Source organism: Brienomyrus brachyistius, chromosome 3 (genome assembly GCF_023856365.1).
Source record: "Brienomyrus brachyistius isolate T26 chromosome 3, BBRACH_0.4, whole genome shotgun sequence".
Classification (NCBI taxonomy): Eukaryota; Metazoa; Chordata; class Actinopteri; order Osteoglossiformes; family Mormyridae; genus Brienomyrus; species Brienomyrus brachyistius.
In genome coordinates, this window is record NC_064535.1 from 31721750 (window position 1) to 31736544 (window position 14795).

General features: G+C 49.7%; 1 protein-coding gene across 1 annotated transcript in view; it reads left to right on the plus strand.

Annotated features, from left to right (window-relative positions):
- Positions 1-5369: 5369 nt before the first annotated feature.
- Positions 5370-14795, plus strand: part of cdk17 (cyclin-dependent kinase 17) — a 46164-nt gene continuing 36738 nt past the window's right edge. Inside the window, exon 1 of the mRNA XM_049008112.1 lies at positions 5370-5713. The gene's annotated coding sequence lies outside the window, so the exon portion shown is untranslated. The remainder of the gene's footprint in view (positions 5714-14795) is intronic.

Below are 14795 nucleotides of genomic sequence, written 5' to 3' on the forward strand. Positions count from 1 at the left end.
AAACTTCAAGGCAATGAATGAGCAACAAAGCCTTTTCGCACTTGTGACAGATGTTTCCATGGTTCAGTGACGCCAAGATGAAAGAAGGCATCTTTATTGGTCCACAGACCCATGAAGTGATGAGGGACAGTCATTTTGACTGCTGCAGGGTGTCGAACGTGTCGCATAGATCACCTACAAGAATGTTGTTTTTAACTTTCTGGGTAATTACAAGGCACCAAACTACGTCGAACAGGTTGAAAGTCTGCTCCAGGCATACAAATCAATGAACTGCAGCATATCACTGAAATTGCACTTTCTACATTCTCACTTGGATTTCTTCCCAGCCAACCTTGGTGCAGTCAGTGACGAACATGGAGAGAAAAGTTTCACCAAGAAATTGCAAACATGGAGAAACGTTACCAGGGAAAGTGGAGTCTGTCTATGCTGGGGGGGCTATTGTTGGACACTGATACATGAAGCCCCGGACAGTGACTACAAACGAAAATCGGCATCAAAACATTTCTAATCTTTTCTTGTGTTGCTTACGTTGCAATATCATAGGATAGGCCTATGCCACTGAAGACGTTATAATGTTAAATGCATAAGCACAGTTTTCTTTAAAACCCTACCTGATTCAAAAATTTCAAATACATATTTGTGTTCAGCACATTAAAATCTATTGGTTTCACCCAAAATTATGGAAGAAGCAAAAAATTCCCTAAAATTTGTTGGCTAGTGTAATCGAATGCACCATAGTACTCCCAGTCACTCCAGTCTGCCTTGCCACCTGATGCCGAACAGCTAACAGGCCTCTGTTTCCCCTCTGCTTCTCCAAAACCGCAGCTTTAGTGCCTCTTTCAGCTCCGCTAAAGAGAAGCACTGAAATGTCTATGAGGGTCTGGAGAACTGCGGTTTGAGCGCAGTGGATAGGTGGACAGCCACTGTCTGTTCGTCCCAGGCATTGCTCTGGGCAGATGGTCCTCAAACAGCTCCCATGGCTGGTCTCTGCTGTACTTGGGGAGCCAGACAGGCACTGCCAATGGGGTAGTGAGCAAGGCTGCTTTCAGCAATGGCCCTTCGGCTTTGTCTGTCCTCCGTCATGCACTTGGTCGAGTGATATTAGCATACAAAAATATATTGGTATTGGTCAAAATTTCCACATCAATGTACCCCGCAACAATGACCTGTGTTGAATTTACTAGTTGGCCTAAGACCACAGGTGAAAGCAGTCAATCGGGTAGCGCTTTCTATATGGTCTGAGATTCATATTTCTTTTTATTCTGTTAATAGTATAATTAAACTAATTAAAAAAAAATTTAAGTGAAGTTAAAAATTGTGGTACAAATAAAAGATTTCCAATGCATTGAATCCTTCCCTATGTAAACAAAATTGCTTCACTTTTAGGCCAAAATTTTACATCCCTAGCCAGTACAATATTTATTTTCATTATGTACATCAATTCAGGATCTATGTATATTCAGTGATGAGTCCAGCCCCATTGTTTCACACTGTCCTTTTTTACACTTTTTATATTACTGCAAATCCCTCTGTTTGAATCCCTTGTCATACCAACATAAAACTATGCTTTATTTCCTAGCAAAACGGGGTATGCTAGAGGTCAAGTCATTAAAGACGTGTTTTGAATGATTACTGCAAAAACTGTGGTGACTTTGGGAGAGATTTTGAAAGACAGTCATAATAGCATACATTTACGCCAACATCATTTAAACATTTTATTTGACTAAGACTTATCCTCAGGACTGTACATATGTACACGTCAATATATACACATATACAATATGTTAAGTTTTTAAGTTAATTTTATATTCTGTACTGTGATGGAACATGATTATTGATACTAAAAACGTTTTGATTATTATAAAAGGAGCACTGCCAAGAGCAGAAGGTTATGAAGGATACAGAGATAGTCATGCAAGGTGAGTTAATTTTAATATTGGGTTCAATATACAAGTGTCTAACTAGGAAATGTTACAAGTTAAAAATGGAGAACGCCACCAAAAAAAGAACTGACCTAAATTTGCTGAAAAGTGGGCCAACCTGTGTTGAATTTATATTTAATGGTTTCGTGCTTGTTTGAAAGCTGTCTGTGCCTCAGCGTGTCTAAAGACTTTACAAAGCATTCAAATCAAGGACACGGTCGTCCTGCGGCAGTGAAGCCTATTTTATGACACTGTTTATAAAAACGGACTGCCGTTTGATAGCAGTCCAAGCTGTTCCCCCATTCTTTACCATCATCAGCTTCACTGTGAAGACAATTCAGCGTAAATCCTGAATGTTTTTAATCCACCCAATAACCTTCCAGTATGGGTATTTGAACTGAAAAATCTTTTAAAAACAGCATTATTATATTTTCCCAGGATATCATGCATAAATGTATTTTGGTCCTGCGGCTCATATGAAACATCCACCCATCCATCACCACCCACTTGTCCAGGATCCGGGTCGCAAGGGTAGCAACTTCAGGAGAGATACTTAGATCTCCCTCTCCCCAGCCACCTCTACCAGCTTTTTGGGGGGATGCTGAGGTGTTCCCAGGCCAGCCGAGAGATATAATCCCTCCTGCACGTCCTGGGTCTGCCCCAGGGCCTCCTCCCTGTAGGACATGCACGGAAAACCTCTCCAGGTAACCGCCCTGGAAGCATCTGTCCCAGGTGTCCAAACCACCTCAACTGGCTCCTTTCGTCGTGGAGGAGCAGCAGTTCTACTTTGAGACTCTCCCAGATACCCAAACTTCTCACCTTATCTCTAAGGGAGAGCCCATGCCCCCTGGGGAGAAACCACATTTCGACCGCCTATATTCTCATTCTTTTGGTCACTACCCCACAGTTCATGACCATATTTGAGGGTAGGAATGATGATGGACTAATATATCGAGAGCTTCGCTTTCAGGCTCAGTTCTTTTTTGGCTACGATGAACCGGTTAAGCGCCTGCAAAACTGCAGACGCCACTCCGACCTGTCAATCCAGCTTTCGATCTCTTCTACCATCACTCCTGAATGAGACCCAAGATACTTGAACTCCTCCATTTGAGGCAGTACCTTCTCCCTGACCTTAAGAAGGCAATACACCCATTTCCGGCTGAGAACCATGGTCTCGGACTTGGAGGTGCTAATCCTCATCCCCGCTACTTCGAACTCGGCTGTGAACTGCCCCAGAGCTTGCTGGAGGTTCCCAGCAGATGAAGCCAACGGTACCACATCATCTGCAAAAAGCAGTGATGCAATCCTGAGGCCACCAGTCTGGACACCGTCAACACCCATGTTGCACCTAGAAATCCTGTCCATAATTATTATAAACAGGACCGGTGACAAAGGGCTGCACTGGCGGAGCCCAACATGCACTGGTAACATGTCTGACATTGCCAGCAATGCAGACCAAGCTTCTGCTCCGTTCATATAGAGACCGAATCACCCACAGTAGCGGGTCCCAAACCCCATACTCCCGAAGCACCCTCCACAGAGCACCTCGGAGAACCCGGTCATAAGCCTTCTCCAAGTCCACAGAACACATGTAGACTGGATGAGCAAACTCCCAGGCTCCCTCCAGTACCTTCGCAAGGGTATAAAGCTGGTCCAGTGTTCCACGACCAGGACGAAAAACGCATTGTTCCTCCTGAATCTGAGATTCGACTGTCAATCTCACCCTCCTCTCCAGTACCCCGGAATAGATTTTCCCAGGAAGGCTGAGAAGTGTGATCCCCCTGTAACTGGAATACACTCTCCGGTCCCCTTTCTTCAATACGAAGACCACCACCCCAGTCTGCTACTCCAGCGGTACTGTCCCTGACCTCCACACACTGCTGACAAGGTGTGTCAGCTATGACAGCCCCACAATATCCTAAGTCTTGAGCTACCTTGGATGAATCTTGTCACCCCCCGGGGCCCCCTTTAACCACCCTGGCAACCTCAGCCCCAGTGATGGGCAAGTCCGTCCTAGCCCCCTCTGGCCCCGTGCCGGCTAATGTCTCGAAGGCGCGTAAATGTATCTAAAACAGTGTTGAAGAGGTCCTCAAAGTATTCCTTCCACCACCAGGTGAAGTCAACAGCACCCCCTCCCCACTGTAAACAGTAGGAACCAGGAGCTGCTTCCCCCTCCTGATATTCCAGATGGTTTGCCAGAACCCTTTTGAGGCCGACCGAAAATCACCGTTCCATGGCCTCAGCAAACTCCTCTCACTTCCGGGTTTTTGCTTCCACAACCACCCGAGCTGCGTTCCACCTGGCATGCCGGTACCTGTCAGCTGCCTCTGGAGACTCCCGGGCTAATAATTCCTGGTAGGCCTCGTTCTTCAGCTTGACAGCCCCCCTCACCTCTGGTATCCACCATCAGTTCATGTTCGTACCATGTCCACTTATAGATACCCTTATGCTTGGACACAGTGTTCGTTATGGACAAACCATGCATTGCACATAAGTCCAACAACAGAACATCTCTGTTGTTGCTCATGTGAGTGTTGAAGTCCCCCAGCAAAATGATGGAATCACCTTGTGGTGCGCTAACCAGCACACCTCCCAGGGAGTCCAAGAAGGCAGGGTACTCCAAACTATCATTCAACGCATAGGTGCAAATGACAGTCAGAGACCTATCCCCGACTCGAAGGTGCAGGGAGGCAGCCCTCTCATTCACTGGGGTAAACTCTGATGTAAATGCACCGAGCTGTGGGGCCACCAGTAGCCCTACCCCAGCCCGGCGTCCCTCACTCGCCACAGCTCCAGAAGAAAAGAGTATCCAGGCCATTGGTTTCAGAGCCCACATTATCTGCTGAGGCGAGCCCAACTATATCTAGCCGGTATCTCTCAATCTCCCACACAAGCTCAGGCTACTTCCCCATCAGAGAGGTGACATTCCATGTCCCGAAAGCCAGATTAATCAGCCAGGGATCGGTCCGCCAGGGTCTCCCTTGGCTGCCACCCGATCCACATATGAAACATTTAGCTGCAATAATCTATGCTTTGATTTTGTTTCTCTTTTCTTATGTATGCAGGGCTGACCCCATGCCAGTGCAGTTGAATAGTTCAAGGTGTGCTTCTCCAAAGTCCCCTTCCTTATAATCTCTTATTCTCATTTGAAATACGGTCATCTTCATTTGTTCACGACATGTTCTTTATTAGGCCTACGTTATAATGTTTTAAATTGGGACTTGAAGAAGACTGTGTGCTTTCAAAAAAGTAACAAAAATCACTTAAGTCAAACTCGCTAACTTGAAATACTGAGAGGTGGTTCTACTCATACATTGTTCCAAATTGTGTATAGAAAATTGGTATTGTAAACACACCTCCCTAACACTAGGGATCGCTGACGAACAGCATTAGCCATACGCAAGGTGGCGACTTAACTGAGGGGGGCGCCATTGCCATAGTATCCGTCCGTGAGCGTTTGAAATGATGCAGTTAGTAAAAATCTCCCTTGGTGTCATTTCGAGGCGGAGGCGTCAATATGTGTACGATCGCAGCTCGAATCTTGCCTGTAATATTATCATCACCATTTGCTTCCGAAACACTAAAGACACGCAAATTGTGCGCCTGAAAGCCGGCCCGCTGGATATTTAAAGGGCATGATCCGACTGCTGGCTTTTTCCGCGATCCAAGCCCCCGAAAAGCGATAAGCGAACCAGAAGCAAGACAAAAAGTGCTCATACTGCGGCGAGCCTGTGGACGGCATCCGGCCTCGGTAGGAGGGCTGAGATCGGGGACTCGGCACGTTGTTTCTGGTAAGTAGTCTACCTTTCCGGGTTTATCCCCCGAGATCGTCTAGAACCATTACACAAGGCTGCCGGGGAGGAGTGAAACTGTCCGCACGCCGACCCGATCCGGCGGAACAAGAAAAGCATCCCCGTTTGCGGCGATCGGCGGCTCAGCTTCGCCGGGCATCCAGGTCCTTATGGGAGATATAAACCTTGGTGCCACTCGTTTGGAGACGGGCGGCCGGTGTCTCCGCCAGTACCGTCTGTCAGCGTCAGCCATCTGGAAAATACACGTTTCCTCTCGATGTTTGGAAAACTAGTTACGTTGAAAACAGCCTAGTGACTAGCTAACTAGTCGAGGATATGACCTCCTTGTGTCTTAACCCGTCAGTAAATAACGTAAGGATTAAATGCCGGGGTGGAAAGTGCTGAGTACTGTAAAATTACGAACTATGATGTAGACACTGCTGCTGTTTTGATCACTGACTGAACACCTCGTGATAAAGGTATCCCCCTTTTGTTAATTTCTTAACTAAGCCTTATGTATTTCGTCTTTTCCCCGGTTTTAACGTGGCCGTGGGAAGCCGGATGTTTGGAAACCCAGCCACCCAGAGCAGCCTGACATCGGGCGATCTTTAACGGAGAGACCCGGGGGGGTGGGTACATTATCCTGGGCCCTGTCCGATCGCGGTTTCGGTGTTTTGAACATAGGCCGGCATTTGTATACAAAAAGAAACGCAACAATCGCCAGTCGCGTCGAAATGGGGAGGCGCGCCGTGGTCCCCGATCGGCACAATGACTGGAAGCAGATCCCCGTTTTCGGCATCAGCCTCTCAGAGCCGGGGTTTTATGTCTTGACATTTTCATTCTTGGATATTTCCGGTTTTATTATGAGCACTCTTATCACGCTTAACATGTTCAATTGTCTTCAGTCGGCTGTACATGATGTAAAACCGTAAGGTACGAAGCATTTGGTTGTGCTCTTTCATCATGTAAGATACGTTTGTATTACCGGCTGAGTTAATGGTAACATACCAAGTGTATTAAGTACAAAAACTTCACAGGGATACTTGCATGTGTTATACACACACACACACACACATATGAATTTCTTGATATATGTTTTTTTTTTATCTGACTTGGCAAATGTATCTTCACCCTGCATACTCGTTCTCTTATCGTTGATTTAATCTTCTTTTTTTCTGTAGTTCTATTAGTGTTTATATTAATTATATTCCATTTGCAGAAGGTCAGGGGTAAGATTGGAAAACTCAGATCACATCTGTCACTGACAAGCATGGTGTGGAAAGCTGTTAACCCCGCGAGACGGGTGTCCCCGCGAGACGCTCTGGCTCCTGCCAGCTGACCTTGCGAGTCCTGCATGGTCTGATAGCGAAGACCACTCCATCTCTGTCTGGCAGACCTCGTGTTAGCAGACCTCTAAAGGGAGCCGGTTAGTCTTTTGGGTGTTTTGATAGAGGCTGCGTGTAACCAAACAAAGCAGCTCCTTGTGTGAGCGTTTTAATCCAGTAGAATAGGAACTGGCCACATCCCAAGTTGGGCCGGCACTCTTGAAGACCTCAGGTTAATTTTCCCAATCAACAAAGCTATAAGTTGTTTATGCAGAGTAGTCCCTTGAACATGTGATCCTAGCCGTAGGGCTCTGTATGCCTTTTGTAACAGTGTGATAATGTAATTGCCCATTATGACCTCATGGTTTATGTGATCAGCCTGGACAGTGCACACAGAGGGGCAGGCATGGGGTCCGTCAGTCCTGTCCCGGCGGTGACCTAAGCAGGCTGTACCAGCCCTGTCGCCTAGGGTAACCCGTATCCCACATTGTCCCCACTGTTCTCTTTCTCATCTGTGTCTTTGCCCCCCCCTGCCCCTAGGGGTGAGAATCACCCCACATGGAATGTGGCAGCTTTGTCTGAGCCCCCTTTATCATGTAAATGAAGGAAGGGACAGTTTTTAGGAGGATTCCTCTCCCACCCTCACCCCTCCCTGTCTGGGCCTGTGGGGCTGTCGGGGGCCAGGGGGGCTGTCAGTGAAATGGGGCGAGGTGACGATGCTACCGTCACGTATGGTGTCCCATGTAGGTGAGGTTTTTGGGGGTGAGCTTGGTGGTCATTACTTTTACTGACAGCTCTGGAATGAGAAGCATAACAGGGCCCCTTGTGCACATGCTGATGTTGCTAACAGACACATGATTGGCCGTTCTGAAGCCCTCCGCGCCGATCAGTTAAAATCAGAATGGCGCTGATGCTTGGCGGGAGGGTGGTGAGCAAGAAGCTGGCGTCACTGTTGATATCCCCTCATTGGTAGGCTGGGTGGAGGCCTGAGGTCGCAGATCACTAAGGTTAGACTAGTGCCCGGTATCCACTCATTTGTGAAGGACCTCTGCTTGGTATGATATGGCTGTTTTAATGGGATCCAGGCTCGCTCGGTGGAGATGGTGTTGGGGGAGGTAGCCGTTTGGAATCTTTTGGAAGCTTATCTGTACTCTGCAGGCTGGTAAATTACCCCCCCCCCCCTTCCAAGCTTTGGCAGAGTGGTTCAAACACAGGGTGTGTGGGGTAGCTGAGGGCGCTGGTGTGCCAAGGGATTGAGAACAGCCTCATAGCTCCCGCTTCGCAGACTTAGTCTGGGTCTCCTCACACACTAGTGACTGGCCCTCAGAGCGAGCCGTGGGGTCTCTGTTACCCCTTCTATCTACCTGTGACTCACTACCGCCTCTTCACGCTGTAAGTCTCACTTAACGCGTTTATTTTGCCGCTTATTAAGCAAGATGGCCGCTAACATGCAGTTGCCATTGACGACAGGAGCTAGGAAGCAGGAACGGCTGGTTGCACTCGGCGCAGAGCAGCGGCTTGTGTAACCACGCTGGGGGTAAATCCGGTCACGTTGTGAAATGCTGGGGAGGGCTTGGTGGAAGTCTTATGGGTGTGGAGTTTCTCTATGTCTGTGAGGGGTGGAGGGACACCAGTGGTCCTTCTGGCATGCACAGCAGCTGGCCCATTTTCCCAACGTGAGGCTCTATATTGAGGGGTCCCGTCATTCTGGCAGAACGTGGCTGGTGTGGGCAGTGATGGCCACAGAAGCCACGCCCCATTTGGCTAGTGGAGTGGGGGGGGGTTGCACTCCCATAATGGAGTCTTGACGAGCGATGCCAAGAGGAGACGCCGTCACCCTCCCACCATCATTCTACTGCATAGGTGTAGCAGAAGGTAGAAGCAGGTGTGCCAGACTGAGGGATGCTGGGAACAGGTGGGCTGTCTGGGTATGCAGGGGGCAGGGCCCGTCTCTATCATTGGTCATTTGGAGCTGTCACTCAAAAATCTCCCCCAGCCCTGAGAGAGATGGGCAGATGCTTTCTGTCACCTGATTGCCTGGTGGAGGTACAGAGAGCCAGCTGGGATGAATCAGCAGGATATCTGGAACCACAGGGAGATGTTTTGCTGCCTGTTTAACTTCATTTAAATGCTTGGACGTCCTTCGGTTGATCCCATTGGAACGGGCTTCCCAGCAGCTTTTGAGGTGTGTTTTTCATGTGGGAAAGAGACAGTATTTCCTCTTCATTTACATGAGGATGTACATGGCTTGTCACACATAGTTTAGTGTCCCATGCTGAGTCACGTTTATTTAGCAGGCTTCTGTCTGCAGAGATGACAGCAGTGAAACGGACCTAACAGAATAGTGATACTCTTCCCACAGGGATGAATGAATTGTCTTTCTGTCTTCCTGTCCATGAGATACACACAGGTGAGAGTTTGCTTGGGGATCACAGCACAGTGTTGGCCAATATCCAGCACGCATCGAGCAATTGGTGGTAAAGGACCAATTGATGGCATTAGCCTGCTGGCCGTGGGATTGGAACCAGTGACCTTCTGATTATTAGCACTGTAATCTAACCTGCTAATCCACACACTAGATTATGTCATATGATGCCTAAGTTTCAGTTTTATTTTTCTTAGCCCTTTAGTTTCAGTTTGAATATGCACATCCTCATTCTTCCAGCTGCTGTTGTGCACTGTGCCCAGGCTAATGTCAGCTAACCCAAACGGCCCCATCAGCGCTCCCCCTTTCGCCTACCTGGTCTTGAACTGTGTCCCTCTTCTGCAGCTCATTGGTGCCCATATCTGTTTTAAATCTCTCTACCCAGTTGGACCAATGAGGGGTGATGTCACTGCTTGTTTTTATTTTTTGCTTTGTGGCCTTGAAGGGCTCCATTGGTGTGGCCTCTTTGCTGGGACCGGCATTCCTCATCTTGGAATTCGGCCTTGGATTACCCACTCGGGCTGGGAATGAAAACGCCGATTGTCCCTGCCCCCCTCTCCCCCCCAGCCGCTCTGGCGGAGGCGTTCCCCATGAATGGGGCGCGTGGCATTCCCACTGGAATTCCCAGTGCTATAAACGTTCCAGAGGGTATTAATAATCATTCACTTTATCTCAGCCTCTTTGTACTCACTGCCCTGGGAGGTAATGGGGTGTTACTTACTGTTGTTGGGTGGACGCTTTACCCTCTCTAGCTGCTTGTGGTGCCCTTACATCTGTGATGGCAGGAGGTTCAACTCCTGTTGGGGTGGGGGGAGGAGGCCTGATGATATTTGAGGAATGGAGGCTGACGTTTGCTGCGTCAATCCACCGCACCCTGCACTGGAACTCAACACCTGGTGCCTTCTGTTGCGTGGTGTGGCGGCCGGGTGTGTGTGTGTGGGGGGGGGGGGGGCGGTCTGGGAACAATGAGCTATTCCAGGCTTGCAGGGAATGCGGGGGGCAAGGAGCGGCCCATCATTGGCTGGGACAGCAGGGGTTTCTGGGAAGCTGTGAGGAAGCCTGTGGGCATCTCTGTGTTATTTTTTTGGGGGGTGGGGTGGGGTGGCAGCTGCTGGTGGATGATTGTGGTTTTGTGGTTGTGCCCCTGGTTGTGTCGTACAGAGGGAGGACCATGTACCTTTTATAGCAAAATACGCTGCCTGTTGTTAAGAAATAGTTCCAGGGGTGAATTGCAAGATATACTTTCTTGATCCCAGGGGGAAATTCTTCTGCATACAGGAGTGAGGTACAGAAAGTTCAGACAAATAAACACACGGTGCAGAGACAGCGCACACAGTGCCAGCAAGTACACAAACAGAGTAATGTGCAAACAATATTATGCAGCAAGTAAATATAAAGAAATTAATGGGTGCCGTGTGTAGCAAAGGTATGATGAAATGCCATCCTGGAGGAGCCCAAGGTTATGGAGGGTTTGTGACCTCTTGGTCTCGCTGTGGAGCGAGGGGAGTGAAGTCAGAGCGAAGCTGTTAGCCCCACCACCCCCGTTAGCATGCCGAGCTCTAATCATGCTTTGACTGAGCAGCTCTCTGGCCACCCTGAGCAGACTGCAATGGGATGATGATGTTTCTGGGAATGTGGTATAAGGATCCCGACCATCCCCTCTGTATCTGTAGTGACGGATAGTGTGGATTGTGTGGTGGGCATAGCCCCCCCCCCCCCTCCCTTCAGAGATGCTGTGCGTCTGTCTCCTTGGTGATGTGAGGAAGTCTGTGCAGTGCACAGAGCCCTGATTGCGGTGCGTAGTTCCTGTCCAGTTCTGAAGAGGCCTATTGTGCCAGCCAGACCTGCCATCCGATAGCTGTTTCATTCCACAGTGCCGCCCCTATGGGGGCAGCTGGCTTGGTCCCAGGCTCTGAGTCATGTGGCACTGAGGACCTGCCGGTCCCACCCGCGCCTGCCACCCTGCCCCCTCAGCACTGGTGCCAGTGCCAGACACGGAGCGGGGCATTGTGGGTCTGCACAAAGGTCTGCAAGTCCATCTGTGTGGTCCCCCTCCCTGAGCCCTGTTAACGTTTCCATGGTGTCGCTGTAATGCTGCTGTTAGTGTTGCTCTGAGACTTTGGTTCCAAGGTCAAGCGACACCTAGAGAACAAACGTGAAGTTGTGTAGAGGAGCTTGGGTGATTGTTGGTCCCCCCAACGCCCCCCCCACCAGCATGGTGGGAGGGGGGGGGGTAATAGTCACTTAGGAGCATCAAGCCTGAAGAGGGAGCTGCTGTTTATACAGGCTGCGTTGTGTGGGGGTGGGGGGGGTCTTTGTGTGCTCACACATACCCTGATATGTCATTTCACTGGACTTTAGCCGCTCATGACCGGTGTGGTCCAATCAGAGTGAGGCGCTGCAAGGATGTCCACACACTCAAGACCTGTCAAGACCAAGAAAGTGTCCTAACCTCTGACCTCAGGACCCACGAGTTCCACTGGTGTGTGTGTGTGTGTGTGTGTGTGTGTGTGTGTGTGTGTGTGTGGGGCTGGCTGGCTGTATCCTTTAGGTGTGTGGCCTCTCTCCTGACAAAAGTGTTTGTCCATGCAGTGCTGGTCCAAGCCCCCCCCTTGCCCCCAGTGTCCTTCGTTGAGCATGTAATTAAGCCTTCTGTGCCTCATCACTCTGGGCTGGGTTGCAGAATGAGATCCCAGGTGCTTGCTGAGCACTAGGCCGCTGTGAGATGGGGGTTGGGGTAGCCCCTGTGTCCATATCAAAATTGCATACATGACGTTTTTTGTTTTTTATTCCCATTCAGCAAAGAAATGGTACCTTATAAACAGAAGTGAATGTGGAGTCTGATTGACCATGCTCCCGGAGGCAGTGTTACTGACTAACCTGATCTGGAAGCTTGCATCAGGGGGAGGGGCAGCTAATGAGGGAGCTTCGTGCTCAGCCAATCACAGCCAGCTGAGATATTGCTCCATTTGGGATTTTTCTCTGCTACCTTCCAGTTTCAGTGGCCAATGCCGAAAGCAGCCACTCGGGGGTGGGGGGAGGGGCATGCTGCTGCCCTCCAAGAGTCCAGAGTGTGCTAATATACTGCTCAGCATTGTCCCCACAATCCTTTCTTAGCCAAAATGAGGGACCTTGCAAAACTGATGTGAGGTCAGGGATTGGGGCCACTTCCTGCTTCATGTCTAAGTCCTTGTGCCCACCATGGCCCTCTGCTGTCCTGTGCTGTGATTGGCCAGTTCATTTTGGCTCTCTGACTGCTGTAATTAACTAATTCTCCCTTTGTCAGTAATGACGGTTATATCCCTTTGCTGTTTAAAATGCACATTATTATGATAATAAATTCTTTTCTTAACTAAGTTACATTTCTTTCTCAGTATGATGCTAACGTGACTGTTCTGAGGCTGCTCTCCTACTTGAAATATGAACTGTAATATAATAAGACGCTCCCAGGCCGTCACGTGTGTGATGATTCAGCAGTATGTCCACCTGTTTTTGGCAGTCTGCCTGTGCTGCCCTGAGAGGAACCTTTGGAAGGGTCCACTGTTTCCCAGAGCAGGGGTGTTCTCATGTAGGTGGTGTAGGTGGGGTTCTTGCTTGTGCTCATGTCACTTAATATGTGCAAAGTGAGCATGAGGCTGTTAGTCCTCCTGACCTGGGGAACCTAGCTCTCACCCCTCCGGGCCCACAGTGTGTCCCGAGGAGGTCTCAGAATTGGGTGTTGTCACTGCCCCCTGCTGGCGTGGCATGGCGCATGCTGACCCCAAGGGTCTCTGGCGTGCAGCTGTGCTCTCTGACAGAAGAGTGAGTTCCCAGGAAGTGATTTTTTTAATGTGGAATAAACGGGGTCCATGTGGTGCACAAGTGGTACAGATGAGGGCAGGGTGATGCTTTAATGAAATGTGGAAGGGAAGGAGCGTCCCAGATGCTCGGGGTGGGGGGGAACTCGGGGCGGGGGGATGCACGGCGTCCACGTGTTCCACTGAAGGTGCTGGATGTGGCTCAGGGAAAGCAGGTACGGCAGCAGCGTGTTGACCACAGCGGGCTTTATCCCCCCCCCCAATAACCAGGTGTCTTTTTACCCACGAGGAGACTGCATGTAAGGGGCTATTGGGAAATGATAGGAAATGGGTCAGGGCCAACAAAATGCTGTGGACCCCCCCCCCCCCCCCCATTAGAGTGGCATGCAAACTCATAAATCGGCTAGTCAGAATGTGTGTGTCTGTCCTGAGACCTCAACTCTCTCTCTCTCTCTCTCACACACACACACACACACGTGTCATCTGTTCACCGTCTCTCTTTCTGCCATGACTCATCAGCCAAGGTTCTCTTCCTCACTGCCCGACGGCTCAGTGACCACATGCGTGATGAGTACAGTAGTGGGACACCCTCTGCTCCCTTTCTGTCCTGGAGGCCCTCTCCTGTAGGTTGGCAGTGTGCCCCTCGGAGAAGTGAAGAGCATGCGGGCGTCTGCTGAAGTGCCCAACTTGACTTGTGGAGTGCAGATGAGTGATGAAAGGCTAATTGCTTTTGAAATGCTAATAGTGAGGAGGGCATGTGCTGTGATGAGCCTCAGATGTGGCAGCTCGCTCTGCTGGGGTGGGGGGGTTTATCGCACATACACATGCTCTGCTTTGAGTGAGGGGGAGTGATTATTCAGCCTCCAAAGCCAAGCCGTGCTGGGTTGCTGGGAACAGGGTCCTCCGGGGCAGGGGGGTGGTTTTCAGGCCAGAATCTGCACCCGTGTGTGCGTGCATGTCCGTGTTTGAGCCTCTTGAGTCACTTCCCCCCTCCATGAGCTGGCCGGATATCCTGAACGTGAGAGACTGGCAGAGGTGAGGTGGGGAGAATTGGTAGCCCTGATACAGCATCCAATCAGTGTCAACGAGGAACCGTGGACTGAACCACTTCGTATGAGTCAGCTGGGAATGCAGACGGCTGAGTGTGTTGGAGTCCGAGTGATCGTGTGTGATTTTCCAGTGTGTGTGTCTGTGTGTCTGTGTGTGTGTGTGTGTGTGTGTGAGAGAGAGACCCAGCAGGGCATAATCTCATGCATACCACGTGACATTTGGGTGAAGGGACATTGTTGTTGTTGGAGAGAGGCCGTAAAAATTCATCTGTTTGGGTGTCAGCTCTCTTGGGGGAGTCACCAGGCTCCTTCACCCCTACAACAGAAGGTCACAACTGGGGGTCAGCTGGCCTTTTTCTGCATTTTCTTTAGAGCTGACTGTAATTGTGGAATTTAAAGACCTCTTGGTGGGTGTGCCCCGTTCTCCATCAGACTTGGTACTAGGGGTGTAAATCACAGCTTTCCTCCTGATATGATACGATATCG